A 27,279-nucleotide genomic window follows, 5' to 3' on the forward strand; every position below is an offset into this window, starting at 1 on the left:
GCAGATTGTCTACTTGTTAGCGATTTTGCCGAGGATGTTGTAGTTGATCCGTGCATGCTATGTTATTGTTCTTGCAATGTCTAGATTGCATTTTGTGTATTCTTGATGGATGTATGCTTAGTTTCTCATGACTTGCTCTGTGGAGTGCATCAAGCTCGTAAACATGCCTACTTGATATCTGTTTCAGCATGCTCCAGTTTTTCACTAAGTCTGAGAACTGATTATGTTTTTGCCATGTTCACATGCTTGCAATTGTATTTTATGATCCCTTTAGGCTCAAGGTAAATAAGGGACTTTTGTTAAGCTCTTTGAGTAGCTCCATGCCATGTTTTACTTTGCCATGTTCAGGTCCTGTAGCATATAGTTTTCATGCTCCGAAGAGTGCTACCTGATCTGAAATTCCAGACAAGTGTTAATTTCACTAAGTCCGAAATCTATTTGCCATATGCATTTTTGCCATGCTTGTTTGAACCTGTTAATTGATGATTTGGCCGTAGCTCACTGCTAGAATTTTGTTAAGCATCATGTATGCATCCCTGCCATGTATTTTTATGCCATGTTTGAGTGCTGTAGCTTGTTCATCTCGTTGCATTTAGATGGCTACTTGCTGTAAATCGCAGAACGTGATCATATTTGATTTGCTTGCCATTTTCAAACCGTAACTCCGATTCCAAGCGATTTCATCTCATCTTTCCAGTGGCACACTTGGATTTCCAAGTTGAGGCCATGTTCATGCATTCCTTGTCAAATCTTGCATATGCATCACATATTGCATCCCGCATAGCATACCATCTTTGCATCATGTTGTTTGAGTTTGCACGTGGTTGATTGTGTCCTTGTTGCTTGTTTGTCTTGTTTGGGTAGAGCCGGGAGACGAGTTCGCTAACGAGGAGCCCGTTGAGTTTGCTTTCGAGGATCCAGTCAACTCTGACAACTTTGCAAGCAAGATGATCATACCCTCGAAATCACTACTATCTTTTGCTTTGCTAGATGATCGCTCTTTTGCTATGCCAATGCTACGATGCCTACCACTTGCTTTCAAGCCTCCCAAATTGCCATGTCAAACCTCTAACCCACCATGTCCTAGCAAACCATTGATTGGCTATGTTACCGCTTTGCTCAGCCCCTCTTATAGCGTTGCTAGTTGCAGGTGAAGGTTGGAGACCGTTCCTTGTTGGAACATTATTTACTTGTTGGGATATCATTATATTATCTTGTTATCTTAATGCATCTATATACTTGGTAAAGGGTGGAAGGCTCGGCCTCTCGCCTAGTGTTTTGTTCCATTCTTGCCACCCTAGTTTCCGTCATATCGGTGTTATGTTCCCGGATTTTGCGTTCCTTACGCGGTTCGGTTATAATGGGAACCCCTTGATAGTTCGCCTTGATTAAAGATTTTCCAGCAATGCCCAACCTTGGTTTTACCTTTTGCCACCTAGCCTCTTTTTCCCTTGGGTTTCCGGAGCCTGAGGGTCATCTTATTTAAACCCCCCCGGCCAGTGCTCCTCTGAGTGTTGGTCCGACTGAGCTGCCTGCAGGGCCACCTCGGGGAAAATTGAGGGTTTGTTTTACTCGTAGCTAGTCTCATCTGAGTGTGCCCTGAGAACGAGATATGTGCAGCTCCTATCGGGATTTGTCGGCACATTCGGGCGGTGTTGCTGGTCTTGTTTTAGCCTGTCGAAGTGTCTTGAAGAACCGAGGTACCGAGTCTGATCGGAACGTCTCGGGAGGAGGTCTATTCCTTCGTTGACCGTGAGAGCTTGTCATGGGCTAAGTTGGGACTCCCCTGCAGGGATTTGAACTTTCGAAAGTCGTGCCCGCGGTTATGGGCAGATGGGAATTTGTTAATGTCCGGTTGTAGATAACTTGAACCCTAACTTAACTAAAATGAATCAACTGAGTGTGTTACCGTGATGGTCTCTTCTCGGCAGTGTCCGGGAAGTGAACACGGTGTTGGAGTAATGCTTGCGCAGGTTGCTCTCTAGTTTCTCGCTCGCGCTTTGCCTCCTCTTCTTGCTCTCTTTTGCGAACTGTTTAGCCACCATATATGCTAGTCGCTTGCTGCAGCTCCACATACATTTACCTTGCCTTTCCTATTAAGCTTAAATAGTCTTGATCGCGAGGGTGCGAGATTGCTGAGTCCCTGTGGCTCACAGATTACTATTACACCAGATGCAGGGCCTGATGATTCCGCTCTAGATGGCGCGCTTGAGCTCAAGTGGGAGTTCGACGAGGACTCTCAACGTTACTACGTGTCTTTCCCTGATGATCAGTAGTGGTGCCCAGTTGGGGATGATCGGGACCGTGTCGCATGTTGGGTTATTCTTCTATTTTGGCGCCGTAGTCGGGCCATGAGTGTTTGGATGATGTAATGTTATTTATGTACTTTATTGACGTGGCGAGTGTAAGCCAACTATGTTATCTCCCCTTTTATTATCCATATTACATGGGATGTTGTGATGATTGCCTAACTTGCGACATATGCCTTCAATGCGATTATGTCTCTAAGTCGTGCCTCGACACGTGGGAGCTATAGTCGCATCGAGGGTGTTACAAGTTGGTATCAGAGCCTTCCCCGACCTTAGGAGCCCCATTGCTTGATCGTTTTAGCGGCCGAGTTGTGTCTAGAAAAATGTTTTGAGTCATCTAGGATTTATATATTGGAGAGTTTAGGAATTCTTTTTACTTCCCAGCATCCTCATCGCTCTGGTAAGGCATCCTGACATAGAGTTTTGACTCTTCTCTTCCCTAATTTCACTAAAATTTTTTTAGGATCACGCGGGAATCTTGGAATCGTTCCGATGGTTTTATGACGAGAACATTGTCTTGGTGCCTCCAGTCAGGGGTTTTGTGGAAGTGTCCCAGGGAGTTGAGCTCTAAGGTATTGTCGTCATAATTTTATTGTTGCAGTTCTGGAATACCTGAGTTTAGTACGCCGACATCGAAAATCTCTTTTATGCAGTTCGTTGGTGAGATAACCTCGACGCCACCCAGTACTGGGGCGGGAGTTCGGGAGTATCTCCATAACTTGTATAACGGATGCTTTTCGAAGGTTGAGGTAGATGGTTTCCGAAGTTTTTCTCGGTTATGTGTTGAAGGATGGATACAGCTGGATGTAGGATTTGCTAGATTTGGGTGAGATATTATGCTTCCCCTGTATCCCCAACACCTGATTGCATAACCGGAAAGGTTCGGGAGTTTCATAGGTGGGATTTCTTGTAGCTCTAGTTCTTCTTCCACGAATTTTTGGTTTGAGATTGGGATTTCTTACCGGTTATTCGTTCTTGATCCGTACCATTTTTATTTATTTCTCTACCTAAATTCTAAGTGTCTTCTCAATTTATGGATATGTGACCATTTCAAGAGGATTGCATTCGTTCATTTTGTTCGGATGTGAAGACTATATGTTGCAATTTTCATTCCGTTGGATTCAGCTTCATTTATCTATCTATGTGCTAATGGTGGTCAACCTCTTCAGGATGGCTCCCGCTAAGAGCACCAATCAGAATCAGAATCAGGATCCGCCACCACCTCCACCTCCTCCGGAGGCATGGCAAGCTCTGATGGCCGCAACCAATGCAAACACACAGTTGATCATGCAAATTCTTCAAGAGCACAACCAAGGCAACCAAGGGAACCAAGGCAACAATCAGAATCACTTTGCCACACTCAACCAGTTCCTTGCTAACGGGCCGAAGACTTTCAGCAATTGTGTTGAGGCAACCGATGCTGACGATTGGCTCGTGGATCTGTGCAAACATTTCGAGTGCAGCAACGTCAGGCCTGAGGACTTCATCAAGTTCGCTTCTTTCCAACTCAAAGATCAAGCTGCAGAATGGTTCCAGCAGTACAAGGATTCCAGAGGTGGACGTGTTATTACCTGGGATGAATTCCGTCAAGATTTCAGAGCTCATCATATTCCTCAGAGCGTGGTTGAAAGCAAGCGTGAGGAATTCCGCAACCTGAACCAAGGCTCTTTGTCTGTCTATGACTACAACAAGTTGTTTCAGAAGCTCGCCCGCTTTGCCAAGCAGGACGTCCCTGATGAGAAGAGCATGATATACCAGTTCAGGGGTGGTCTCAGAGAAGAAATTCAGCTAGCTCTTGTTCTCTTTGAGCCCTTGAGGTACGATGAGTTCTACAACATGGCATTGAAGCAAGAGGCCGCTCAACTGAGGTGTGATGCTTCCAAGAAGCGAGTCAGAGATGCTACTCCTTCTTCCTCTACTCAAGTGGCCAAGCAGCAGAAGTATTGGCTTCCTCCTCCTTCATTTCGTCAGCCATATCAGCAGAAGGGCAAAGGTGGCAGTGGATCTTCCCACCCACCCAACCCTGGCTTTTAGAACAAGACTTCGTCTCAAGCTCCAAGATCGAGTGCTCCGTACCACCGTCCGCTTTCAGAGGTCACGTGCAACAAGTGCCAATAGAAGGGTCACTATGCCAACAAATGCTTCAACCAGAGGCGTCTTCCTCCTCCTCCTGTGAGATCGGCAAGTACAGCTATGGTCAAGCATAACACCAAGCACGCCAAGGTCAACTTGATGAATGCAGCTCAGGCAGAGGACTCGTCAGATGTCATCATGGGTAACCTTCCTGTTAATGATATTCCTGCAAAAGTACTTTTTGACTCTGGTGCATCGCATTCCTTCATGTCATTCCCATTTGCATCCGAGAACAATTTTAGTACTAAGGCATTACCTAGAGCTATGCAAGTCGTCTCTCCGGCTAAACGTCTGAGTTCTAGTATGATGGTTCCGGATATTTTTATCATGATGGGTGATTTCAAGTTTCTGGCTTCTCCAAGGGTTCTTGGTAACTCGGATATTGATCTTATTCTCGGGATGGATTGGCTTTCTAAGCACAAGGCACATCTTGATTGTGCAGCCAGGCAGATTCAATTGACTCATTCGTCTGAGGATGTAATTGTCTTTGCCGCTCGGGATAATACCATCCGTCTGTTTTCTCTCAATGAGAAGGGTGAACTCGATGCCATCTCGCAAATTCCAGTCGTTTGCGAATATCAAGACGTCTTTCCAGAAGAGCTTCCAGGAATGCCTCCATAGAAGCTCGGACCTGAAGAGTTGAAGGAGATGAAGAAGCAACTCGATATTCAAGAGAGAATGGGCCTCATTCGACCTAGTTCTTCTCCGTGGGGTTGTGGTGTTCTTTTTGTGAAGAAGAAGGATGGAACGGACTGACTTTGTGTTGATTACCGTCCATTGAACAAGAAGACCATCAAGAACAAATACCCACTTCCCAACATCAATGAGCTGTTCGAACAACTCAAAGGTGCTCAAGTATTGTCCAAGCTTGACCTCCATATGGGTTATCATCAGATTTGAATCCGTGAGCAAGATATTCCCAAGATGGCTTTCAGGACAAGCTATGGGTCATATGAATACACTGTCATGTCTTTTGGCCTCGTCAACGCTCCTATGACTTTCTCTCGCATGATGAATTTCATCTTCAACGCCTACACCAATGACTTCGTTTTGGTCTATCTCGACGACATTCTGGTTTTCTCGAAGAACAAGGAAGATCATGCCAAACACTTGCGTTTGGTACTGGATAAGCTCAGAGAACACCAGTGCTACGCCAAGTTCTCCAAGTGCGAATTTTGGCTCGATGAGGTTCTTTATCTTGGTCATATTATCTCTACCAAGGGCATTGCGGTGAATCCTGAGAAGGTGTCTGCAATTGTGAATTGGGAACCTCCTCAGAACGTGAAGCAACTCCGTAGCTTCCTCGGCCTCGCAAGCTACTGCTGAAGATTCGTTGAAAACTTTTCTAAGATCGCGAAGCCTCTCTCAAATCTTCTCCAGAAGCACGTCAAGTACGTTTGGTCTCCGGAGTGTGACATTGCTTTCAACACTTTGAAAGAGAAATTGATCACTGCTCCAGTTCTGACTCCGCCTGATGAATCCAAACCGTACGAGATCTTTTGCGATGCCTCTCTCCAAGGTCTTGGCGCAGTGTTGATGCAAGAGAAGAAAGTTGTTGCTTATACCTCTCGCCAGTTGAAGCCCAACGAGAAGAACTACCCCACTCATGATCTCGAGTTGGCGGCAGTTGTGCATGCTCTTTTGACTTGGAGACATCTCTTATTGGGAAGAAAAGTGGACATTTTCACTGACCACAAGAGTCTCAAGTACATCTTCACTCAGCCTAATCTCAACCTCAGGCAGACTCGATGGGTCGAAGTGATTCAAGAGTATAATCCGAGTATCGAGTATACTCCAGGCAAGGCCAATGTGATTGCTGACGCATTGAGCAGAAAGGCTTATTGCAACAGTCTGATTCTCAAGCCTTATCAACCCGAGCTTTGTGAAGCTTTCCGCAAACTTAATCTGCAAGTTGTTCCTCAAGGTTTCCTCGCCAACCTTCAAGTCTCTCCTACCTTGGAAGACCAGATTCGCCAAGCCCAGCTTCTTGATGCTATGGTGAAAAAGGTGAAGATTGGGATTGCCAAGAGTCAACCCAAGTACAAGTGCTACCGCCTTGATGACAAGGACACTCTCTTCTTCCAGGATTGTATTGTTGTGCCCAAAGGTGATCTTCGTAAGGTTATCATGAATGAGGCTCACAATTCTCTCCTCTCCATCCACCCTGGGAGCACGAAGATGTATCAGGACCTCAAGCAGGCTTATTGGTGGACTCGAATGAAGCGCGAGATCGCTCAGTTCATGAATGAGTGTGATGTCTGCAGAAGAGTGAAGGCAGAACACCAAAGGCCAGCTGGTCTCCTCCAACCTCTTGCCATTCCAGAATGGAAGTTTGACCACATTGAGATGGACTTCGTGACTGGGTTTCCAAAGTCCAAACGTGGCAATGATGCTATATTCGTTGTCATCGACAAACTCACTAAAGTGGCTCACTTTCTGCCTATCAAAGAGTTAATCACTGCAGCTCAATTGGCGGAACTCTATACCTCTCGAATTGTCTCTCTGCACGGTATTCCACAAGTGATCTCTTCAGACCGTGGCAGCATCTTTACCTCCATGTTTTGGGATTCTTTTCAGAAGGCCATGGGCACCAACATCCGCTTCAGCACAGCTTTCCATCCTCAAACTAGCGGTCAAGTCAAGCGTGTCAACCAGATTCTTGAAGATATGCTCAGGGCTTGTGTGATCTCCTTCGGCATGAAGTGGGAGGATTGTCTTCCATATGCTGAATTCTCCTACAACAACAGTTTTCAAGCAAGTTCGGGCAAGGCCCCATTTGAAATTCTGTATGGCAGGAAGTGCCGTACCCCTCTCAACTGGTCCGAAACCGGTGAACGTCAGCTTTTGGGTAATGACTTAATCACAGAGGCAGAGGAAATGTGCAAAGTCATTCGAGATAACCTCAAAGAAGCCCAATCCCGCCAGAAGAGCTACTATGATAGTAAGCACCGTGATTTGGCTTTCGAGATCGGAGATCATGTTTACCTCCGCGTCTCTCCTATGAAAGGTACTCGCCGCTTCGGTATCAAAGGGAAGCTTGCCCCTAGATACGTGGGACCTTTCAGGATCGTCAGCAAGAGAGGCGATCTCGCCTATCAACTCGAGCTTCCTTCAAACTTTGCAAATGTTCATGACGTGTTCCATGTCTCTCAGCTCCGAAAGTGCTTCAAGACTCCTGACCGCACCGTCAACTTCGAGGACATTGAGCTCCAAGAAGATCTCTCTTATCGTGAGCACCCAGTTGCTATTCTTGAAGACACTGAATGCAAGACTCGCAACAAGTCAATCAAATTCCTCAAAGTCAAGTGGTCACACCATTCCGACCGTGAAGCTACCTGGGAACGCGAGGATCACCTCCGTTCAGAGTACCCGGGGTTCTTTCAGTCCTAGATCTCGGGACGAGATCCTTTCGTAGTGGTGGAGTGTTGTAACACCCCGGATATGATTTACCCAATATGTACTCCAACTCTTGCCGTTTCCGGCTTTAAGTTATTTTATTTTTCTCGGGTTTGGGTTTTTGTCTCCGTGTGTTGTTCTCGTTGTCATGCATCTCATATCATGTCATCATGTGCATTGCATTTGCATACGTGTTCATCTCATGCATTCGAGCTTTTTCCCCGTTGTCCGTTTTGCTTTCCGGCGCTTCGTTCTCCTCCGGTGTTCATTTCTACCTTTCTTTCATGTGTGGGGATTAAACATTTCCGGATTGGACTGAGACTTGCCAAGCGGCCTTGGTTTACTACCGGTAGACCGCCTGTCAAGTTTCGTATCATTTGGACTTCGCTTGATACTCCAACGGTTAACCGAGGGACTAAAAAGGCCTCGTGTGTGTTGCAGCCCAACACCCCTCCAAGTTGGCCCAAACCCACCAAACCCTTCTCCATCACCTAGAGCATTCGATCACGATCGCGTGGCCAAAAACCGCACCTCATTTGGACTCTCCTAGCTCCCTCTATGCCTATTTAAAGACCCCTCCTCGAAAATCCGGACCTCCCCCGTTCGAAACCCTAGTTCCAGCACCTCCGCGCGGCCGGACACGTCCAGTCCGGCCAGACGAAATCGCCCCGCCAACCACGAGCCGCCACGTGGGCAGCCGCGCCCACATCGCCGCCTCCTCCTGCCGCCGGCCCGCTCGGCCCGCGAGGGGCCCTCCCGGGCCCGGGTCCGCCGCCACCTGCCCGCGGGCCGCGCCGCCCCACTGCCCATCTCCGGTGGCCGGAGCTCCCTCGCCGCTCCGTCGCCGGCCGCGCTCCGCCACCGCGCCACCGCGCCAGCCGCCGCCGACCCCGCCGCACCACGGCAACGCGCTGCCCGAAGCTCGCCGGCCCCGGCTCCCGTCTCCTCTCCAACTCCGGCGACGTCTCTGGCAAGCTTCAGCAACTCCGGCCGGTGAACCTCATAAATCGCGCCCGTGCCCCGGATCTGGATCTGAGATCCTGTTTGGGTTGACTTTTGCCCCGAAACCTTAGTTCATATGCCCTTGTTCATCGCATCGTAACTTTGCATCCGTAACTTCGTTTTGGGCATATAGCATATCAAAATGTTCATCTCAGAGAGCACATCATTTCATCTCATTGCATCATTTTCATTTGAGTTCATCTTGGTGCCTGAAATGCTGTTGGAAGAGTGCTACTTGAGATAATTGTCAGATCTGCTGCTCCATTTAGATATTTGTCATTTTTGCCAGGATTATTGTGTGCATGATATGCCCTGGTGCTCTACATATGTTTTGTTAAGGGTTTTGCCATCTTTCCAGAGGTGCAACCCATGTAATTTTGTGATGTGTGTGGTGACTAGCACAAGCTTGCACAGTGAGGCACTTGGTAATGCTGATTTCAGGGACTTAGCAATTCCACCAAGTCCTTGATCTGTTTATCTCATATGGCCATATGTTCATGTTGTTTCCTAGTGATCCGTGCCTCTTTTGAGGATGATCTGTAGGGATGTTTTGTTAATCTTGTAGTGCTCTATTCATCCATGTCTTCGTTTGCAATTGTGGAGCACCCTAGCTTGAGTCAATCGAGCTCTACTTTTGCTATTTCGTGAATCTGGGCAGATTGTCTACTTGTTAGCGATTTTGCCGAGGATGTTGTAGTTGATCCGTGCATGCTATGTATTGTTCTTGCCATGTATAGCTTGCATTTTGTGTATTCTTGATGGATGTATTCTTAGTTTGTCATGACTTGCTCTGTGGTGAGTGCATCAAGCTCGTAAACATGCCTACTTGATATCTGTTTCAGCATGCTCCAGTTTTTCACTAAGTCTGAGAACTGATTATGTTTTTGCCATGTTCACATGCCTGCAATTGTATTTTCTGTTCCCTTTAGGCTCAAGGTCACTAAGGGACTTTTGTTAAGATCTTTGAGTATCTCCATGCCATGTTTTACTTTTCCATGTTCAGGTCCTGTAGCATATAGTTTTCATGCTCCGAAGAGTGCTACCTGATCTGAAATTGCAGACAAGTGTTGATTTCACGAAGTCCGAAATCTATTTGCCATATGCATTTTTGCCATGCTTGTTTGAACCTGTTAATGGATGATTTGGCCGTAGCTCACTACTATAATTTTGTTAAGCATCATGAATGCATCCCTGCCATGTATTTTTATGCCATGTTTGAGTGCTGTAGCTTGTTCATCTCGTTGCATTTAGATGGCTACTTGCTGTAAATCGCAGAACGTGGTCATATTTGATTTGCTTGCCATTTTCAAACCGTAACTCCGATTCCGGCGTTCTTTATATCGTTTTCAAGAGATTTCATCTCATCTTTCCAGTGGCACACTTGGATTTCCATGTTGAGGCCAGGTTCATGCATTCCTTGTCAAATCTTGCATATGCATCACATATTGCATCCCGCATAGCATACCATCTTTGCATCATGTTGTTTGAGTTTGCACGTGGTTGATTGTGTCCTTGTTGCTTGTTTGTCTTGTTTGGGTAGAGCCGGGAGACGAGTTCGATTACGAGGAGCCCGTTGAGTTTGCTTTCGAGGATCCAGTCAACTCTGACAACTTTGCAGGCAAGATGATCATACCCTCGAAATCACTACTATCTTTGCTTTGCTAGATGCTCGCTCTTTTGCTATGCCAATGCTACGATGCCTACCACTTGCTTTCAAGCCTCCCAAATTGCCATGTCAAACCTCTAACCCACCATGTCCTAGCAAACCATTGATTGGCTATGTTACCGCTTTGCTCAGCCCCTCTTATAGCGTTGCTAGTTGCAGGTGAAGATTGGAGACCGTTCCTTGTTGGAACATTATTTACTTGTTGGGATATCATTATATTATCTTGTTATCTTAATGCATCTATATACTTGGTAAAGGGTGGAAGGCTCGGCCTCTAGCCTAGTGTTTTGTTCCACTCTTGCCGCCCTAGTTTCCGTCATATCGTGTTATGTTCCCGGATTTTGCGTTCCTTACGCGGTTGGGTTATAATGGGAACCCCTTGATAGTTCGCCTTGATTAAAGCTTTTCCAGCAATGCCCAACCTTGGTTTTACCATTTGCCACCTAGCCTCTTTTTCCCTTGGGTTTCCGGAGCCCGAGGGTCATCTTATTTAAACCCCCCCCCCCCCCCCGCGGGCCAGTGCTCCTCTGAGTGTTGGTCCGACTGAGCTGCCTGCAGGGCCACCTCGGGGAAAATTGAGGGTTGGTTTTAGTCGTAGCTAGTCTCATCTGAGTGTGCCCTGAGAACGAGATATGTGCAGCTCCTATCAGGATTTGTCGGCACATTCGGGCGGTGTTGCTGGTCTTGTTTTAGCCTGTCGAAGTGTCTTGAAGAACCGAGATACCGAGTCTGATCGGAACGTCTCGGGAGGAGGTCTATTCCTTCGTTGACCGTGAGAGCTTGTCATGGGCTAAGTTGGGACTCCCCTGCAGGGATTTGAACTTTCGAAAGTCGTTCCCGCAGTTATGGGCAGATGGGAATTTGTTAATGTCCGATTGTAGATAACTTGAACCCTAACTTAACTAAAATGAATCAGCTGAGTGTGTTACCGTGATGGTCTCTTCTCGGCGGAGTGCGGGAAGTGAACATGGTGTTGGAGTAATGCTTGCGCAGGTTGCTGTCTAGTTTCTCGCTCGCGCTTTGCCTCCTCTTCTCGCTCTCTTTTGCGAACAGTTTAGCTACCATATATGCTAGTCGCTTGCTGCAGCTCCACATATATTTACCTTGCCTTTCCTATTAAGCTTAAATAGTCTTGATCGTGAGGGTGCGAGATTGCTGAGTCCCTGTGGCTCACAGATTACTATTACACCAGATGCAGGGCCTGATGATTCCGCTCCAGATGGCGCGCTTGAGCTCAAGTGGGAGTTCGACGAGGACTCTCAACGTTACTACGTGTCTTTCCCTGATGATCAGTAGTGGTGCCCAGTTGGGGGTGATCGGGACCGTGTCGCATGTTGGGTTATTCTTCTATTTTGGCGCCGTAGTCGGGCCATGAGTGTTTGGATGATGTAATGTTATTTATGTGCTTGATTGACGTGGCGAGTGTAAGCCAACTATGTTATCTCCCCTTTTATTATCCATATTACATGGGATGTTGTGATGATTGCCTAACTTGCGACATATGCCTTCAATGCGATTATGTCTCTAAGTCGTGCCTCGACACGTGGGAGCTATAGTCACATCGAGGGTGTTACAAGTTGGTATCAGAGCCTTCCCCGACCTTAGGAGCCCCATTGCTTGATCGTTTTAGCGGCCGAGTTGTGTCTAGAAAAATGTTTTGAGTCATCTAGGATTTATATATCGGAGAGTTTAGGAATTCTTTTTACTTCCCAGTCTCGTCATCGCTCTGGTAAGGCATCCTGACATAGAGTTTTGACTCTTCTCTTCTCTAATTTCACTAAATTTTTTTAGGATCACGCGGGTATCTTGGAATCATTCCGATGGTTTTATGATGAGAACATTGTCTTGGTGCCTCCTGTCAGGGGTTTTGTGGAAGTGTCCCGGGGAGTTGAGCTCTGAGGTATTGTCGTCATAATTTTATCGTTGCAGTTCTGGAATACCTGAGTTTAGTACGCCGACATCGAAAATCTCTTTTATGCAGTTCATTGGTGAGATAAGCTCGACGCCACCCAGTACTGGGGCGGGAGTTCGGGAGTATCGCCATAACTTGTATAACGGATGCTTTTCGAAGGTTGAGGTAGATGGTTTCCAAAGTTTTTCTCGGTTATGTGTTGAAGGATGGATACAGCTGGATGTAGGATTTGCTAGATTTGGGTGAGATATTATGCTTCCCCTGTATCCCCAACACCAGATTGCATAACCGGAAAGGTTCGGGAGTTTCATAGGTGGGAATTCTTGTAGCTCTAGTTCTTCTTCCACGAATATTTGGTTTGAGATTGGGATTTCTTACCGGTTATTCGTTCTTGATCCGTACCTTTTTGATTTGTTTCTCTACCTAAATTCTAAGTGGCTTCTCAATTTATGGATATGTGACCATTTCAAGAGGATTGCATTCGTTCATTTTGTTCGGATGTGAAGACTATATGTTGCAATTTTCATTCCGTTGGATTCAGCTTCATTTATCTATCTATGTGCTAACGGTGGTCAACCTCTTCAGGATGGCTCCCGCTAAGAGCACCAATCAGAATCAGAATCAGGATCCGCCACCACCTCCACCTCCTCCGGAGGCATCGCAAGCTGTGATGGCCGCAACCAATGCAAACACACAGTTGATCATGCAAATTCTTCAAGAGCGCAATCAAGGCAACCAAGGGAACCAAGGCAACAATCAGAATCACTTTGCCACACTCAACCAGTTCCTTGCTAACGGGCCGAAGACTTTCAGCAATTGTGTTGAGGCAACCGATGCCGACGATTGGCTCGTGGATCTGTGCAAACATTTCGAGTGCAGTAACGTCAGGCCTGAGGACTTCGTCAAGTTCGCTTCTTTCCAACTCAAAGATCAAGCTGCAGAATGGTTCCAGCAGTACAAGGATTCCAGAGGTGGACGTGTTATTACCTGGGATGAATTCCGTCAAGATTTCAGAGCTCATCATATTCCTCAGAGCGTGGTTGAAAGCAAGCGTGAGGAATTCCGCAACCTGAAGCAAGGCTCTTTGTCTGTCTATGACTACAACAAGTTGTTTCAGAAGCTCGCCCGCTTTGCCAAGCAGGACGTCCCTGATGAGAAGAGCGTGATATACCAGTTCAGGGGTGGTCTCAGAGAAGAAATTCAGCTAGCTCTTGTTCTCTTTGAGCCCTTGAGGTACGATGAGTTCTACAACATGGCATTGAAGCAAGAGGCCGCTCAACTGAGGTGTGATGCTTCCAAGAAGCGATTCAGAGATGCTACTCCTTATTCCTCTACTCAAGTGGCCAAGCAGCAGAAGTATTGGCTTCCTCCTCCTCCGTTTCGTCAGCCATATCAGTAGAAGAGCAAAGGTGGCAGTGGATCTTCCCACCCACCCAACCCTGGCTTTCAGAACAAGATTTCGTCTCAAGCTCCAAGATCGAGTGCTCCGTACCACCGTCCGCTTTCAGAGGTCACATGCAACAAGGGCCAATAGAAGGGTCACTATGCCAACAAATGCTTCAACCAGAGGCGTCTTCCTCCTCCTCCTGTAAGATCGGCAAGTACAACTATGGTCAAGCATAGCACCAAGCACGCCAAGGTCAACTTGATGAATGCAGCTCAGGCAGAGGACTAGTCAGATGTCATCATGGGTAACCTTCCTATTAATGATATTCCTGCAAAAGTACTTTTTGACTCTGATGCATCGCATTCCTTCATGTCATTCCCAGTTGCATCGGAGAACAATTTTAGTACTAAGGCATTACCTAGAGCTATGCAAGTCGTCTCTCCGGCTAAGCGTCTGAGTTCTAGTATGATGGTTCCAGATATTTCTATCATGATGGGTGATTTCAAGTTTCTGGCTTCTCCAATGGTTCTTGGTAACTCGGATATTGATCTTATTCTCGGGATGGATTGGCTTTCTAAGCACAAGGCACAGCTTGATTGTGCAGCCAGGCAGATTCAATTGACTCATTCATCTGAGGATGTAATTGTCTTTGCTGCTCGGGATAATACCATCCGTCTGTTTTCTCTCAATGAGAAGGGTGAACTCGATGCCATCTCACAAATTCCAGTCGTTTGCGAATATCAAGACGTCTTTCCAGAAGAGCTTCCAGGAATGCCTCCGCACCGGTCAGTTGAGTTCATCATCGATCTTGAGCCTGGTACGGAACCTGTGTGCAAGCGTCCTTACAAGCTCGGACCTGAAGAGTTGAAGGAGCTGAAGGAGCAACTCGATATTCAAGAGAGAATGGGCCTCATTCGACCTAGTTCTTCTCCGTGGGGTTGTGGTGTTCTTTTTGTGAAGAAGAAGGATGGAACGGACTGACTTTGTGTTGATTACCGTCCATTGAACAAGAAGACCATCAAGAACAAATACCCACTTCCCAACATCAATGAGCTGTTCGAACAACTCAAAGGTGCTCAAGTATTGTCCAAGCTTGACCTCCATATGGGTTATCATCAGATTTGAATCCGTGAGCAAGATATTCCCAAGATGGCTTTCAGGACAAGCTATGGGTCATATGAATACACTGTCATGTCTTTTGGCCTCGTCAACGCTCCTCCGACTTTCTCTCGCATGATGAATTTCATCTTCAACGCCTACACCAATGACTTCGTTTTGGTCTATCTCGACGACATTCTGGTTTTCTCGAAGAACAAGGAAGATCATGCCAAACACTTGCGTTTGGTACTGGATAAGCTCAGAGAACACCAGTTCTACGCCAAGTTCTCCAAGTGCGAATTTTGGCTCGATGAGGTTCTTTATCTTGGTCATATTATCTCTACCAAGGGCATTGCAGTGAATCCTGAGAAGGTGTCTGCAATTGTGAATTGGGAACCTCCTCAGAACGTGAAGCAACTCCGTAGCTTCCTCGGTCTCGCAAGCTACTGCTGAAGATTCGTTGAAAACTTTTCTAAGATCGCGAAGCCTCTCTCAAATCTTCTCCAGAAGCACGTCAAGTACGTTTGGTCTCCGGAGTGTGACATTGCTTTCAACACTTTGAAAGAGAAATTGATCACTGCTCCAGTTCTGACTCCGCCTGATGAATCCAAACCGTACGAGATCTTTTGCGATGCCTCTCTCCAAGGTCTTGGCGCAGTGTTGATGCAAGAGAAGAAAGTTGTTGCTTATACCTCTCGCCAGTTGAAGCCCAACGAGAAGAACTACCCCACTCATGATCTCGAGTTGGCGGCAGTTGTGCATGCTCTTTTGACTTGGAGACATCTCTTATTGGGAAGAAAAGTGGACATTTTCACTGACCACAAGAGTCTCAAGTACATCTTCACTCAGCCTAATCTCAACCTCAGGCAGACTCGATGGGTCGAAGTGATTCAAGAGTATAATCCGAGTATCGAGTATACTCCAGGCAAGGCCAATGTGATTGCTGACGCATTGAGCAGAAAGGCTTATTGCAACAGTCTGATTCTCAAGCCTTATCAACCCGAGCTTTGTGAAGCTTTCCGCAAACTTAATCTGCAAGTTGTTCCTCAAGGTTTCCTCGCCAACCTTCAAGTCTCTCCTACCTTGGAAGACCAGATTCGCCAAGCCCAGCTTCTTGATGCTATGGTGAAAAAGGTGAAGATTGGGATTGCCAAGAGTCAACCCAAGTACAAGTGCTACCGCCTTGATGACAAGGACACTCTCTTCTTCCAGGATTGTATTGTTGTGCCCAAAGGTGATCTTCGTAAGGTTATCATGAATGAGGCTCACAATTCTCTCCTCTCCATCCACCCTGGGAGCACGAAGATGTATCAGGACCTCAAGCAGGCTTATTGGTGGACTCGAATGAAGCGCGAGATCGCTCAGTTCGTGAATGAGTGTGATGTCTGCAGAAGAGTGAAGGCAGAACACCAAAGGCCAGCTGGTCTCCTCCAACCTCTTGCCATTCCAGAATGGAAGTTTGACCACATTGAGATGGACTTCGTGACTGGGTTTCCAAAGTCCAAACGTGGCAATGATGCTATATTCGTTGTCATCGACAAACTCACTAAAGTGGCTCACTTTCTGCCTATCAAAGAGTTAATCACTGCAGCTCAATTGGCGGAACTCTATACCTCTCGAATTGTCTCTCTGCACGGTATTCCACAAGTGATCTCTTCAGACCGTGGCAGCATCTTTACCTCCATGTTTTGGGATTCTTTTCAGAAGGCCATGGGCACCAACATCCGCTTCAGCACAGCTTTCCATCCTCAAACTAGCGGTCAAGTCAAGCGTGTCAACCAGATTCTTGAAGATATGCTCAGGGCTTGTGTGATCTCCTTCGGCATGAAGTGGGAGGATTGTCTTCCATATGCTGAATTCTCCTACAACAACAGTTTTCAAGCAAGTTCGGGCAAGGCCCCATTTGAAATTCTGTATGGCAGGAAGTGCCGTACCCCTCTCAACTGGTCCGAAACCGGTGAACGTCAGCTTTTGGGTAATGACTTAATCACAGAGGCAGAGGAAATGTGCAAAGTCATTCGAGATAACCTCAAAGAAGCCCAATCCCGCCAGAAGAGCTACTATGATAGTAAGCACCGTGATTTGGCTTTCGAGATCGGAGATCATGTTTACCTCCGCGTCTCTCCTATGAAAGGTACTCGCCGCTTCGGTATCAAAGGGAAGCTTGCCCCTAGATACGTGGGACCTTTCAGGATCGTCAGCAAGAGAGGCGATCTCGCCTATCAACTCGAGCTTCCTTCAAACTTTGCAAATGTTCATGACGTGTTCCATGTCTCTCAGCTCCGAAAGTGCTTCAAGACCCCTGACCGCACCATCAACTTCGAGGACATTGAGCTCCAAGAAGATCTCTCTTATCGTGAGCACCCAGTTGCTCTTCTTGAAGATACTGAACGCAAGACACGCAACAAGTCAATCAAATTCCTCAAAGTCAAGTGGTCACACCATTCCGACCGTGAAGCTACCTGGGAACGCGAGGATCACCTCCGTTCTGAGTACCCGGCGTTCTTTCAGTCCTAGATCTCGGGACGAGATCCTTTCGTAGTGGTGGAGTGTTGTAACACCCCGGATATGATTTACCCAATATGTACTCCAACTCTTGCCGTTTCCGGCTTTAAGTTATTTTATTTTTCTCGGGTTCGGGTTTTTGTCTCCATGTGTTGTTCTTGTTGTCATGCATCTCATATCATGTCATCATGTGCATTGCATTTGCATACGTGTTCATCTCATGCATTCGAGCCTTTTCCCCGTTGTCCGTTTTGCTTTCTGGCGCTTCGTTCTCCTCCGGTGGTCATTTCTACCTTTCTTTCATGTGTGGGGATTAAACATTTCCGGATTGGACCGAGACTTGCCAAGCGGCCTTGGTTTACTACCGGTAGACCGCCTATCAAGTTTCGTATCATTTGGACTTCGTTTGATACTCCAACGGTTAACCGAGGGACCGAAAAGGCCTCTTGTGTGTTGCAGCACAACACCCCTCCAAGTTGGCCCAAACCCACCAAAACCTTCTCCATCACCTAGAGCGTTCGATCACGATCGCGTGGCCGAAAACCGCACCTCATTTGGACTCTCCTAGCTCCCTCTGTGCCTATTAAAGACCCCTCCTCGAAAATCCGGACCTCCCCCGTTCGAAACCCTAGTTCCAGCACCTCCGCGCGGCCGAACATGTCCGGGCCGGCCGGACGAAATCGCCCCGCCAACCACGAGCCGCCACGTGGGCAGCCGCGCCCACATCGCCGCCTCCTCCCGCCGCCGGCCCGCTCGGCCCGCGAGGGGCCCTCCCGGGCCCGGGTCCGCCGCCACCTGCCCGCGGGACGCCGCACTCACCGCGCCGCCCCGCTGCCCATCTCCGGTGGCCGGAGCTCCCTCGCCGCTACGTCACCGGCCGCGCTCCGCCACCACGCCACCGCGCCGGCCTCCGCCGACCCCGCCGCACCATGGCAAAGCGCCGCCCGAAGCTCGCCGGCCCCTGCTCTGGTCTCCTCTCCAACTCCGGCGACGTCTCCAGCAAGCTTCAGCAACTCCGGCCGGTGAACCTCGTAAATCGCGCCCGTGCCCCGGATCTGGATCTGAGATCCCGTTTGGGTTGACTTTTGCCCCGAAACCCTAGTTCATATGCCCTTGTTCATCGCATCGTAACTTTGCATCCGTAACTTCGTTTTGGGCATATAGCATATCAAAATGTTCATCTCAGAGATCACATCATTTCATCTCACTGCATCATTTTCATTTGAATTCATCTTGATGCCCGAAATGCTGTTAGAAGAATGCTACTTGAGATAATTGTCAGATCTGCTGCTCCATTTAGATATTTGTCATTTTTGCCATGATTATTGTGTGCATGATATGCCCTGGTGCTCTACATATGTTTTGTTAAGGGTTTTGCCATCTTTCCAAAGGCGCAACCCATGTAATTTTGTGATGTGTGTGGTGACTAGCACAAGCTTGCACAGTGAGACACTTGGTAATGCTGATTTCAGGGACTTAGCAATTCCACCAAGTCCTTGATCTGTTTATCTCATATGGCCATATGTTCATGTTGTTTCCTAGTGATCCGTGCCTCTTTTGAGGATGATCTGTAGGGATGTTTTGTTAATCTTGTAGTGCTCTATTCATCCATGTCTTCGTTTGCAATTATGGAGCACCCTAGCTTGAGTCAATCGAGCTCTACTTTTGCTATTTCGTGAATCTGGGCAGATTGTCTACTTGTTAGCGATTTTGCCGAGGATGTTGTAGTTGATCCGTGCATGCTATGTTATTGTTCTTGCCATGTCTAGCTTGCATTTTGTGTATTCTTGATGGATGTATGCTTAGTTTGTCATGACTTGCTCTGTGGTGAGTGCATCAAGCTCGTAAACATGCCTACTTGATATCTGTTTCAGCATGCTCCTGTTTTTCGCTAAGTCTGAGAACTGATTATGTTTTTGCCATGTTCACATGCCTGCAATTGTATTTTCTGTTCCCTTTAGGCTCAAGGTCACTAAGGGACTTTTGTTAAGATCTTTGAGTATCTCCATGCCATGTTTTACTTTGCCATGTTCAGGTCCTGTAGCATATAGTTTTCATGCTCCGAAGAGTGCTACCTGATCTGAAATTGCAGACAAGTGTTGATTTCACTAAGTCCGAAATCTGTTTGCCATATGCATTTTTGCCATGCTTGTTTGAACCTGTTAATGGATGATTTGGCCATAGCTCACTGCTAGAATTTTGTTAAGCATCATGAATGCATCCCTGCCATGTATCTTTATGCCATGTTTGAGTGCTGTAGCTTGTTCATCTCGTTGCATTTAGATGGCTACTTGCTGTAAATCGCAGAACGTGGTCATATTTGATTTGCTTGCCATTTTCAAACCGTAACTCCGATTCCGGCGTTCTTTATATCGTTTTCAAGAGATTTCATCTCATCTTTCCAGTGGCACACTTGGATTTCCATGTTGAGGCCAGGTTCATGCATTCCTTGTCAAATCTTGCATATGCATCACATATTGCATCCCGCATAGCATACCATCTTTGCATCATGTTGTTTGAGTTTGCACGTGGTTGATTGTGTCCTTGTTGCTTGTTTGTCTTGTTTGGGTAGAGCCGGGAGACGAGTTCGATAACGAGGAGCCCGTTGAGTTTGCTTTCGAGGATCCAGTCAACTCTGACAACTTTGCAGGCAAGATGATCATACCCTCGAAATCACTACTATCTTTGCTTTGCTAGATGCTCGCTCTTTTGCTATGCCAATGCTACGATGCCTACCACTTGCTTTCAAGCCTCCCAAATTTCCATGTCAAACCTCTAACCCACCATGTCCTAGCAAACCGTTGATTGGCTATGTTACCGCTTTGCTCAGCCCCTCTTATAGCGTTGCTAGTTGCAGGTGAATATTGGAGACCGTTCCTTGTTGGAACATTATTTACTTGTTGGGATATCATTATATTATCTTGTTATCTTAATGCATCTATATACTTGGTAAAGGGTGGAAGGATCGGCCTCTCGCCTAGTGTTTTGTTCCACTCTTGCCGCCCTAGTTTCCGTCATATCGTGTTATGTTCCCGGATTTTGCGTTCCTTACGCGGTTGGGTTATAATGGGAACCCCTTGATAGTTCGCCTTGATTAAAGCTTTTCCAGCAATGCCCAACCTTGGTTTTACCATTTTCCACCTAGCCTCTTTTTCCCTTGGGTTTCCGGAGCCCGAGGGTCATCTTATTTAACCCCCCCCCCCCGGGCCAGTGCTCCTCTGAGTGTTGGTCTGACTGAGCTGCCTGCGGGGCCACCTCCGGGAAAATTGAGGGTTTGTTTTACTCGTAGCTAGTCTCATCTGAGTGTGCCCTGAGAACGAGATATGTGCAGCTCCTATCGGGATTTGTCGGCACATTCGGGCGGTGTTGCTGGTCTTGTTTTAGCCTGTCGAAGTGTCTTGAAGAACCGAGGTACCGAGTCTGATCGGAACGTCTCGGGAGGAGGTCTATTCCTTCGTTGACCGTGAGAGCTTGTCATGGGCTAAGTTGGGACTCCCCTGCAGGGATTTGAACTTTCGAAAGTCGTGCCCGCGGTTATGGGCGGATGGGAATTTGTTAATGTCCGGTTGTAGATAACTTGAACCCTAACTTAACTAAAATGAATCAACTGAGTGTGTTACTGTGATGGTCTCTTCTCGGCGGAGTCCGGGAAGTGAACACGGTGTTGGAGTAATGCTTGCGCTGGTTGCTCTCTAGTTTCTCGCTCGCGCTTTTCCTCCTCTTCTCACTCTCTTTTGCGAACAGTTTAGCCACCATATATGCTAGTCGCTTGCTGCAGCTCCACATATATTTACCTTGCCTTTCCTATTAAGCTTAAATAGTCTTGATCGCGAGGGTGCGAGATTGTTGAGTCCCTATGGCTCACAGATTACTATTACACCAGATGCAGGGCCTGATGATTCTGCTCCAGATGGCGCGCTTGAGCTCAAGTGGGAGTTTGACGAGGACTCTCAATGTTACTACGTGTCTTTCCCTGATGATCAGTAGTGGTGCCCAGTTGGGGGTGATCGGGGCCGTGTCGCATGTTGGGTTATTCTTCTATTTTGGCGCCGTAGTCGGGCCATGAGTGTTTGGATGATGTAATGTTATTTATGTACTTGATTGACGTGGCGAGTGTAAGCCAACTATGTTATCTCCCCTTTTATTATCCATATTACATGGGATGTTGTGATGATTGCCTAACTTGCGACATATGCCTTCAATGCGATTATGTCTCTAAGTCGTGCCTCGACACGTGGGAGCTATAGTCGCATCGAGGGTGTTACAGATAAACTCAGCTGCCAAAAGCCGAGCCACCTCTTCGCCGATTGCTTTTCTTTTCTGGACGATAGACCGTCGAAGATGCTCTTTGACTGGTTTCACTTTGGGGTCGACTCGCAAACGATGCTCAGCCAGTCCCCTGGGAACACCTGGCATGTCAGAAGGCTTCCATGCAAAGATGTCCCAGTTCTCACGGAGGAACTGGATAAGCGCTTCTTCCTATTTGGAGTCGAGTGTGGTCGAAATGTTGGTCGGAGCTGCATTGGGGTCCGTCAGGTGAATGTGAACAGACTTCGTCTCGCCAGACGACTGGAATGCTAAATCGTGGCTGGCTTCTTGGCTCGCAACAAGTCACTCGGGCCTGCATTTTTCTGGTATTCTTGCAATTCTACCACGGCCATCTGGGCATCGGCGATCTTTGAGCCCTTCTGGAAATACTCTTCCGCCTTTTTCCGATTACCAGAGATAGTGATCACTCCTCTGGGACCAGGCATTTTTAGTTTGAGGTACACGTAACAAGGTCGAGCCATGAATCGTGCATAAGCTGGCCTGCCTAGAATTGCATGATACGCACTCTGAAAATCCACGACTTCAAACGTCAGCTTTTCGTTGCGGTAATTTTTGGCATCACCGAAAACCACGTCGAGTGCAATCTGACCGAGGGACGCAGCCTTCTTGCCTGGGATGACCCCATGGAAACTCATATGGCTTTCACCGAGTCTGGACATCGGAATGCCCATTCCTTTCAACGTTTCTGCATACAGAATGTTCAGGCCACTGCCACCGTCCATCAGGACCTTTGTCAGTCGAGTGCCTTCGACCACCGGGTCGACCACCAGCGCTTGCCTCCCAGGGGTGGCGATGTGTGCTGGATGATCAGACTGGTCGAACGTAATGGCAGTCTGCGACCATTTCAAGTAACTGGGTGTCACCGGAGCGACCATGTTCACTTCTCTGTTGATGACTTTCAACCGACTCTTGTTTTCAACATCAGCAAAAATCATCAGAGTGGAATTCACGTGAGGATAACCATCATCATCTTCTCCTTCACTCTCAGCCTTGTCTTCCTCCTGCTCCTTTTCCTTGGGCTGTTTCTCTCGAAACTGTTGGATCAGGAGCCGACACTGTCGAGTGGTATGCTTTGGGTAAATGAAATTACCTTCTTCGTCTTTTTTGGTGTGGATATGACATGGCAGATCCAACACGTCATTTCCATCTTGATCTTTTACTTTCTTGGGGTTCCACGGCCCTTTGGGCTTCCCCTTGAACTTTCCTTGAACCACAGCCAAGGCCTCACCCGGAGTAGCTGGTTCGGCCTTGCGTTTTTGTTTCCGACTGGAGTTTCCTCCCCCAGCTTCGTGGGTGACTGCTTTGTGTTTTCCACTCCGGAGTCGCTCTTCCTCTTCACCATTGGCATACTTGGTGGCAATTTCCATCATCCGAGTCAGGGTCATGTTTCCTGTCCGACCCGAATTTCAGATTCAACCCCCGGTACCTGACGCCTTCCTTGAAAGCACAAATTGCCTGATGATCAGACACATCTTCTACCATGTGGTGTAGGGTGATCCACCTCTGGATATAATCCCTCAAAGTTTCATTCGGTTTCTAGACGCAACATTGTAATTCTGTCAAACCTGCTGGCCATTTGCAAGTACCCTCAAACGTTCTGACGAACACTCGGGCGAGATCTTCCCAAGTATAGATGCTGCCAGGTGCCAACTGATTCAGCCACACCCTAGCCGAGCCCTCCAACATCAGAGGAAGGTGTTTCATGGCCACCTCATCATTGCCGCCACCAATCTAGATAGCCACTCGGTAGTCTTCAAGCCAGGTGTTAGGCTTGGACTGTCCGGTGAACTTACTGACTCTAGTCGCCAACCTGAAGTTGGGGGGAATCACTACAGCTCTGATAGCTCTGCTGAAGCACTCTGGGCCAGAGACATGCACCCTATTGCTGGTTTGCGGGCCTCTGTCATGGCCATCTCAGTGAGCTATATTTCTGTCGACCAAGCCCTGCACGAGAATAGATATCGCATCAAAGCCTCACTCCCTGGGGTTGACTGGAATACCTCTTCTTACACTGTTAGGGTGCCTGTCTTCATGTGGCCGCGGCACGTATGACCCACTCCTTGGAGGAGGCGTGGGCACTCGACGGTGATCATTGCGATCGGCTCGACGATCATACTGCTCCTGGTTTCTGTACTGATCACGCCGCTCTCCACGTCCCTCACGCCTTGGGGGCGATCTCGGGCTATGGGCCGACTGGACCATATCTGCAGCCACAGATCTGCTATGGATCCTATCCCGCGACTGAGACATGGCTGTATTCTGCTCTCCTGCTACCCGGAGCAAGGCCCTGATCTACGCCAGATGTCGGCCAGCTTCTGACTGGGAAGGTTGAATCGACTCTGCTATCCGGGCAGTAGCTGCTAGGTTTTGGATTGGTGTTCGGCATACCTGCGCCGGAGGTGGAAAAGTTGGTGTCGGCTAGACTCAGGAGCACGTTGACGAGCGCGATCGTCGAGTGCGCGCTGGAGGTTCTCCAGCCGAGTGCGCTCAGCCAGATTGGCCAGGCGAGCCTGCTCCAAGGCCTGGGCCTCGGGTGTATCTCCAACTATAGGAGTATGAAGGGCATCCATGTTTCAGCGACGAAGTTCTTCTCTCTGCTGCGAGGAGAGAGGCTCAGGGCGGTACTCCTCGTGAACGCGCGACAGACCGCCGTTCCCGTCACCTCCGTCTTCACGATCGAGGCCAGGAGGGCCGTGTGGTCCATTGACTACCAGGACTTCCGCTGCCGAGTCGTTGCTGCCGCACTCGGATACAGTCTCTACGGACCCAGTCGACAGATCGAACAGGCCGTAGAGAGACTCGTCGGGCTCGATCGCCGCGACTTGAGGGGTGGTGGACTGGCGGGCCACCGCATGCTCCACCCACCGTTGAATCCTCGACCGGCCGGTGCGCTTGCTCCGGCGGGTCGCAGGAAGGGGGAAAGTCGTTGGAGTCGACTGGTACTGGGTCGACGGTTGCTGCAGGAGGACACTGCGGACACACGCGTGAAAGTGCGTCGCCCCGCGGGCAGGGAGCGCGTCGACGTCGAGTGGTGCCTCCTGAAGCCAAGCGGAGTCATCGGCGACAAACACGAGCGCGCCGAGACGGATCTCGCGGCCCTTAGCCGAACCTCCGCGTGGAATCATGATGATGGGGATCGGAAAAATTGCAACTTCTCCAATAAGTCGCTAAGACACCTACCCCAAGGTGGGCGCCAACTGTCGTGGATCTAAGACTGATAGTAGAATGGGGGTAAGTATGAGGAGGCAAGATCCTAGCTATGGAGGAGTTGTACGCACGAGTTTACGAGTTCAGGCCCTTGTCAGAGGAAGTAACAGCCCTACGTCTCGGAGCCCTGAGGCGGTCGACTGAATATATGTGTGTGAATTACAGAAAGTGCGAACCCTTGTCCCAGAGGAGGGGGGTGGCTTATATAGAGTGCGCCAGGACCCCAGCTCCCCTCCGTTACACAGGGTTCAATGCTCATAAAGGAAAGGCGTTACTGGTAACGTCTACAGTGTCATAAATGCTCATAATGCTATGGTTTAAGTCCTGACCGTTGCAGAGTGGAGGGTTCATCATCTTCTGGTGGTCGAGTGTCTTCAAGGTGGTCGAGTGAGCGTGTCTCCACGATCGAGTGGATGATGGTTTCTCTTCGACTGCTTCTGATTCTTTGTAGAGATGACCTTGGGGAGGGTATGTTGGACTGGTCCATGACCCTACCTTAGGTACATAGCTTCATCAGTTGGCGGCGGGCGGGAAGCGCATGCGGGAGGGGGAGGGGTTTTGGTGGGCCAAGAGGGTGAGAAGCCAACTTGGGATCGGTCCGGATGGGGAAATATCATGTGCTCCCATACTCACTAGTTTCATGCATATGACACTAGTCTATGTTACTACTCCCTCCTTTTCGGTTTATAGGGCTTATCTCAAAATCTTAGTTTTTCCATTTTATAAGGATCAATTTGGTTGTTCCCCATCACAAGTTTAGATTTCAAGGTGCATTAAATAATTGCATGCAATTAAGAGAAAATTGACCAATGCATGTACTTTATTCATGCATGCATTGCAATTAATACAATGGTAAACATAAATTTTTAAGGAAAACAAGAGCATTAATTGGGTGCTTTTGCAAATTACAAAAAGTATTCCACCACTCATCATCTACCTTGGTTGGTGAGATTTTCGAATTGAGCCCTATAAACCGGAAAGGAGGGAGCCCTATAAACTGGAAAGGAGGGAGCAGTATAGTAATGTTATGATGGCTTCATTTATTAGCTTGTAGACTCATCTTGTCTTGGGAAATGCTATTTTACAGTAACATATTACACCCTCCTTAACTACTTGCCACATAAGCAAAAATTTCTTGGAGTGTGCTAAGTTACTCCCACTATAACTAGTCGTACAAAGTGTGGGCTATGTAGAGGGCGTAGTAAGCAAGCTTATCATCGTTCTACGAGTTGACATGACACATCAAAGTAATAGTTTTTTTTAAAATGTACATCAAAGTACCAGTGTAGTAGTCTCCAAAAAGGGCCAACCATGTCTGGCTACCATCCCATCACGTGCTCCGTCATTCAGTATGTGCATGATTCACGTGCCATTCAAGAAAAAAACTGCGTACGTTCCATTGAAGAAAAAAAATTAAAAACAAACACGCCACTGCGTCATGGTCGAACTTTAATTCGTCCATGCGTGGTTCCCGACCCTCCACTAAGTGAAGAACTACCAAACGCGTCAAAATATCACGTGAGCTGCCTCTTCATCCAGAAATGAGCTCCACCGTGTACCCGCGCGCGTGTGTTAGGGAATGAGGCACATAGTACGTGTGTCTGTGCGTGCAATTTTTCTCTTCATGCACGTACTCAGCCTACGTTGGTGACTCTCACTTATCTCTACATCTCAACATGTACATCTACATCTGCATCTACGTCCACTACATCTACATCTACATCTACCTCTACTATAGTACAACAAGTTTTAAACATGAGACCAGCCATTTTCTTGCATGACATGACCAGCCCGTATTGCTTCTTGCTCCTCGTCTCTCTCAAAGTGCGTCCGACAGCCGATTTTGCCATCGATTGAGGTCGGTTCGCTCACACTCGGTCCCACATGTTATAAATCTAAAAAGAATACTTTGATCGACGGACCACTGAAAGGAGTATATTTTTCACCCTCAAATGTAAGTTGATGGACAAATAACCCCCCAAAGTCAATTTTTGTACGATTTTTACCCTCAAATCTCTAAAACCGGGTATCCCACCCCCTTGAGCAGTTTTAGTGTTCACATGTTAGAGTTTAGGCGGTTTTTATTGTTGACTAGGAATTGACTAATTATTTACACTAATGAAATGGCAACGACGTCGTCGGAAGCTGCGGATGTCGTCGGAGATGTACCCAATGGACCCCGACCTTCCCTACAAGGAGAGGAAATCATGCGGGTGCCTTTCAAGCTCAAGGGGTCGTCGGACTACCTCGTCGGCTCGTCGCCCGCCTACCTCTGGTCCTCCCAGAGCCTCTATCATTGTCGCGTAGCTCACGGTGTCGCTCATTTGCAGGTGGG

This window comes from Triticum urartu, chromosome 1A (genome assembly GCF_056163025.1).
Source record: "Triticum urartu cultivar PI428250 chromosome 1A, HENAU_Tu73, whole genome shotgun sequence".
Classification (NCBI taxonomy): domain Eukaryota; kingdom Viridiplantae; phylum Streptophyta; class Magnoliopsida; order Poales; family Poaceae; genus Triticum; species Triticum urartu.